At 43.5% G+C, this 6,000-nt stretch overlaps 1 protein-coding gene across 7 annotated transcripts in view; it reads right to left on the reverse strand.

The window, feature by feature from the left end:
• Nucleotides 1-5,661, reverse strand: part of CALD1 (caldesmon 1) — a 555,479-nt gene extending 549,818 nt beyond the window's left edge. For 4 of the 7 annotated variants that reach the window (XM_086921091.1, XM_086921074.1, XM_086921047.1 and 1 more), the window contains exon 1: nucleotides 5,425-5,661. The gene's annotated coding sequence lies outside the window, so the exon portion shown is untranslated. The remainder of the gene's footprint in view (nucleotides 1-5,424) is intronic. The other 3 variants (XM_086921136.1, XM_086921117.1, XM_086921109.1) reach the window with 1 other exon arrangement.
• Nucleotides 5,662-6,000: the final 339 nt, after the last annotated feature.

Below are 6,000 nucleotides of genomic sequence, written 5' to 3' on the forward strand. Positions count from 1 at the left end.
CTACTTCCATATCTATGCAGATGATACCCAGACCTTACACTGGATGAACAAATGGGTGTGACAGCTAGGCACTTTCAAACATGCATGATGGAGGACTGGAACTAACAGCAGGCCACTGGCTTAAGCTAAGCTCGAAACATGGAGGTGATAGCGTTTGAAAGAGAGGAGAACCTACGGAACATGGCAATATGACAGAAGGAAACCAGTAGAAGGTACCAGGCATCTGGGTTTTAAGCTCGATGTCCACCAGCCGCTGCCCCCTCACTTTTCATCTCTCACAGCATCTTCCTTTCTTCGGATGAAAATCTTGCACAAAAATGTACTTTGTCACACCTGCACCAGCCATATCTTTGCCGTTATATCCATTGTTCGTTTTCACATAATTTATGGACTCTCTCTCACGATTTGAGCTTCAGCAAGAGGACTCATCTTTTCCCTTAACTCAGAATTCAGCTTCTAGTTTTCTTACAAGAACTCTCAAATTGGCCCGCTTGATCACTTTACTCAAAAAAATGACACCGCTTCAATTTACTCCAAGATCCACGTGCCTTGCAACGTGATGCAAGATTCGAGTAGCCCTTTTATTCTTGAAGATGAAAATCTGTAACGTAATATTCTCCTAGATAGCTGCGTTCAGCAGATCCCTTCCTGCTCTGCATTCTCAGGAAACAGCATAAGTTTGGCCCAACTATATTGAACACTGTCTGTCTGTGCACCTGAGCTCCAGCCACTATCTCACAGTCAGGAAATACTGAAAACAATTGCAATTCCAAACAAAGTTATCCTTAATTGTTCCTTACCAGGCTCCTTGTGCAGCTAGCACAAAAGAAACCATGTGAAGTATGTGCTACGCAACACAAAATGCAATTAACTGCAATGCATGCTGAGCAGTATTTGAAACATCCATGTAATGTAAAAATATTTTAAAAGGTCGAAATGTATCTATTCCTAAGGGCAGTAAAATTAAAGAAAAAGGTTCCCCCATTCATGCTGAAACATAGACCCTATTGTAGAGTTTCACATTTCATAATAATTTGCAGACAGAAATACCATCAACTGATTTAACATTGATGGCGTTTTTGAAAGACTATTCATTAATCTTCACAGGGTACATTCTGATTCCAGTCTGTGGAATAGCTGCAGAGAAGTGATCAGTCTAGCGCTTTCAGGAATGGCAAGCACACCAAGTGAATACCTAGAAGACTCAAGACCCGGGTAGAAGCGCACCTGCTGATACCGACCACATCGACCATCATGCTCCGGGGTTACACGCTGATGGGACGAGCAGTGTGCGACCTCATTCGGACAGACTAGCGCTTACAGCAGAAGCTGGGACATTTGATATCCAACCTTGGGGGCGAGTACCCTGGCATGTCACTGCAGGGTGCGTACAGGGCTGTATTCAACATATTTATCCTATTTGATCCCTCATTAAGGGCTGCAGTTAGGAATTAGCTCTGGTCCCAAGTGTTATACCAGTGGTCATGTTTACTGACTTTCAAGATGGAATTCAAGACAGTATCAATTTACAACTAAAAACAGTTATTATATATTGATGGGGTCCTTAAAAACCCTGGATGCTGAAAAACCATTCTTTTAGAAGTTACTTGATCTCACACAACCATCTCTTCATTAGAAACAACAGGGAGCTACAGACACAAGATGAGAACCAATAATTGGGGATGGTTCTATAAAGATGGTTGTGCTACGGAAAATGGCATCAAAAACAGTGATGAAGTATTTCAAGTTTAAGACAGACAAGTGTTCGCAGTTAATGCAGTCATCAGCCATCAATTCTCACCCTTTGTCACTCTGCTTCCAACTGCTGGTCATAATCATTTACAAGAATCGATCATTGACTTTGCTGCTACTATTCAATCTAGTTTAAAAAAGCAATGTCTTGTTTAATATTATTTGGCAATGCATAAATGCCATAGGGCCTCTAAACACCTTTAATAGCTGAACACATAATAAACATAGAAAGCCTTATATAGGACAAACACATATTGACCAAAAAGGCATCTACCATGTCAGTAAAGACCACCCACCCAGGAAGCATGAGTGTAGTGCAATCTAAACATTCAAAGTGGATGATTTGTAGATGGGCATGGCGGCACAGCGTCTTTTCATAAGCCTATGCTTCATATCATATACAGAAAACTGGGCCATCCATGCTTTTATCTGATTTAAAGGAAAATATTCTGTGTCTGATGTGGTCAATTCATAATTCGGTTTCCTTAGTTAGTTATTTTATATGGTTGGCACTTCTTCCCACCATAATTTGAGCACATAATCACAAGGGAGTTTTGCTAGCCCCAGAACCGTACACATCCCTTCTCGGCACATGTCCCACTTGCTTCAAAGATGTAGTTCAGTGCTTGCATATTTGCCACCGAACCTTTTCACACAACGGAGGTGTACGAGAAAGTCTCTTTCTAGTTTATAAGTAAGATGATCAAATTAGTCAAAGAATCACATGAAGGCAAACCATCTGGGAGCTGTCAGTGTCTGTATATGCAAGGTACAGATCACTGCTTGTTGATGTCAGAAAAACTATACATTGTATGTTTATCTTAATGTGTAATGTTTTGTGGAGTGTAATCTTAGGTGGGAACAGTTCCAACTGAATCGTGAAGCTGTATGTGTGTGTGCACATATGCATGAGAGTGTATGTGTGTGTGTGTGTGTGCATGTATGTGAGTGAGTGTGTGTATGTGCAAACCATTAAAAAAAAGGTTGGTTCCATTGACAAAAAGACTACATTCAATGGACACCATTAGAAACCAACCACCGGCCGCAAAATGCAAATGCAATTGCTGTCATAGCAGTTCATCACATATCCATATTTGTATATGCCATCAACTAGGTCCAGCAGCAACCACAGCTAGTCAACTGGAATGTCAATGAGAATCATATTTCACTACAAACATCCAAGAGAAAGATGTATGTTCAAGAACACACTCCAAAACACCACGAATTGGAAAATGCATTCACTTTCCACTTTTGACTGTCAGCTGGTTTTGAAAAGTGGCATGGGGGTGGGGGTCTGGGTCCTAAAACTGACATGCAACTCTGGCGCATGTTGGTCATTGTTCCCACTGTTCCATCCTCATGTTCAGAATGAACAGCATGGTTCAGTTTCTGTCTTCTGCTTAAGTGATCTTCACCTCCTATCACATTCAAGCACCTCCTCCAAAGAGACCTCCAAAAGTAATTCACGCCCTCTCTTTTATCTGAGGGAAGACCTCCCATTACTGAAAACTCTATTCTCCATGACTATGGCAGTGCCTTCCCAAGGTGTTCTTGTGGTTGGAGTGTATGCCATTTATTGCAGTATTATCCTTGTACCTGTGTTTGGTACTCCTTTGTAACATGCACATGCCACTTTTCTCTTGTAACACACTGTTTGCTACCTCTCACATTGTTTGCTTATGATATTTGCACAAGTGCCACCATTGCCTACGTAACGTTTGCTCTTGTGCCCGAGTGTCTAGCATATATCGCAGTATATTCCCTCTAATTGTACTTTGTTTTCTCTTGTAACCTGCACACTTGTCACTCTTTCCTCCTGCAATGCACTGTTTGCTACCTCGTGTATTTTGATTGCTCACAATTGTCACTTTTACCTCATGTAACTTATCGTCTGCTTTTGTAATTTGTTCACTTGTAATTTTCTGTTTCAATTGTGAAGCGTTCTGACGCCTTCGGGTAAAGTCCGCGCTATATAAAAACGCATAAATCAGCCACCTTAATACAAGGGGATGTGTTTAGCTTTGTTTGGGGTTGCTTTTTATGAGTAACTGATTTGGAAAACTACTTTTTGCGAGTGAGGGCCCACTACGTTAAAAACATAAATACCACTTTTCGTAAATACATAAGTGGGTCAGCTTTAAGCAATGTTTTGAGATGCATTAGCATGTATGTATTTGGCCCCTGTAGTTTCCTGCCCGCCCTTCAATGAAAAATGCGCGTGGCAGGTTTACTACGTCAGTGCTGGCCTACCCGACCGTTACTTACAAGGGCTGCCGTCACGTCACTTAAGCTTCAAATCCATCATGGCTGTCAGCCACAAAGGTGGTTCCTGTTATGACACGTCCCACATCTTTGCCCATTTTCAGATGCCAAAGGGCACACATTGTTCTGGAAATGCGAATGACCTCCGTCACCTTTGCCCCCAGGCTGCCTGCCCAGTCTTCCCCCTAAGGGCGACGGGATAATGGCGCATTCCAAGCCTCCTGTGTGTGTGTGTGTGTGCTTCCAGCAGTGGAGAGGAATGTGGGCCTGGCTGGTCCTGTCTTACATTAATTAGTACATGTAAAAAAAAACACGAGCGCATGCACACATTTAAAAAACAAAAATCATCAATAAGAAGCTAAAAGGACCGCCACATATTTACATGAATGTCACACGATGCGAAAATACAATATAGGAAGAAAATAAAACTAAACGTCCTGTCATAGAGCCGGTCGCAAAGAACCGGCACATCTATGTCTTTCAGCAAACAAATGCTCGAAAGTCAGTAAAGAGTTGATGAATTCTACTTTGTTGTCCCCCTCCCTTCAAGCTGCTGCTCGTCTCTCGTGTGCCTCGTCCTGCTCGCTCCTGGCTGGAATGCCAGGCTGCAGAAGGCGTTTCTATCGGCTATCAGACTCGCACAAAGAGCCGAGCTGCCTCTGCTTGTCCAAGGAGCTCGCACCGGGAAGTCTGTTTCCTCTCTTCCTGGAAAACCAGTCTGGCTGACACAGAGACGGTAATCGTCTGGGGCTGCATGCATTCTCTTTTTGTAACAGGAAAACCCGCTCGCAGATGCACTCAGGCGACTTCGGCGCAGGAACTGCTGCAGGACGCTATCGCCTCAGCCCACATATTCGGGAAGAACCGTTCAGGAAGCTGCCTGGACTTCTGTGTTTCACTGCCCCCTTTCACATAAGCTTTTTGTGTAAAACGGTGCAAGTTGCATGTGCGACTGTCATGCAAGCCTCTGCTTTAGAGCGTCGTTTATATAAACTTCCAAATGTACGATGGAAAAGCGATAAAGAGGGCATTGTATTACAAGCCAGCTTATTAACCACTTCAAGGTACTGCATGTCACTCGTAAGCGTACTTATGTGGAAGGTACGTATGTTTCTCATTCCTATAGGAATTAAACGTGCATGATCGAAACACGAACGTTATCGCTGGAAAGGTTTCATTTTTAAATGCACAGAACTGTGCATGCAGGCATCTATAAAGTCACTTCATCTGCAAACCTCAGTTTTAATTGCTGGAAAACCCCGAACACAGCCGACATCTTATATTTTTCAAGGTTCATTCATTACAAGTTAGCATCATGGTTCGAGTCTTTCCGAGCCCCTAAAGTCGTCAAGGTAGCAACAAAGGTTGCTCCTTATTAAATAAAATAATAATAAGATTGCAATGCCTTACCTCTGCAGCAGCAACTTTTTCAGCGAGGAGGGGGAAGGAAATGGGTCTGGCTGCTGAGAGAGAGACGCGCAGCACGAAAGCACACAGGCACTCTCCGGCACACGGCTCTATTGAATAAAACTATGGAGCGTCCTGTGGCCCCGCCCAAAAGTCAGTACTAAGTGAATACATATCCCTTCTGTTTACAGTTGGCAGCCAGTGGTATGCATTGTCTCCGTATTTCGAGCGGCAGCCAATGGCTGCGCATCGCCAAGGTGGGTTCAGCCTGCCTGCAGAGATGCCTGTCATTCCCCAGGCATGCTCGGGAAGCCGCGCATCACAGGGCCAAGACCTAAAAAGCTCCGAAAATTCATGCGGGCTGCCAAAATTGTCTTGCTATATGCCCTTTTTTGGTTATCCTTAGCAGAGCCTCTGAAAGTAAATCCGCTGTCAGGGACAATCACGAGAAATGTTAATCTTGAAGAGAGGGGCTGTGTTGCCGAACACTAATGGAGCAAGCTTTACGGAAAGGGAACCAAACTGGAACAAAGGGAATCCGTAAACATATTGGCTTCAGCAGCGGTTCGAACACAAAAA

This window comes from Lissotriton vulgaris, chromosome 1_1 (assembly GCF_964263255.1).
Source record: "Lissotriton vulgaris chromosome 1_1, aLisVul1.2, whole genome shotgun sequence".
NCBI lineage: Eukaryota > Metazoa > Chordata > Amphibia > Caudata > Salamandridae > Lissotriton > Lissotriton vulgaris.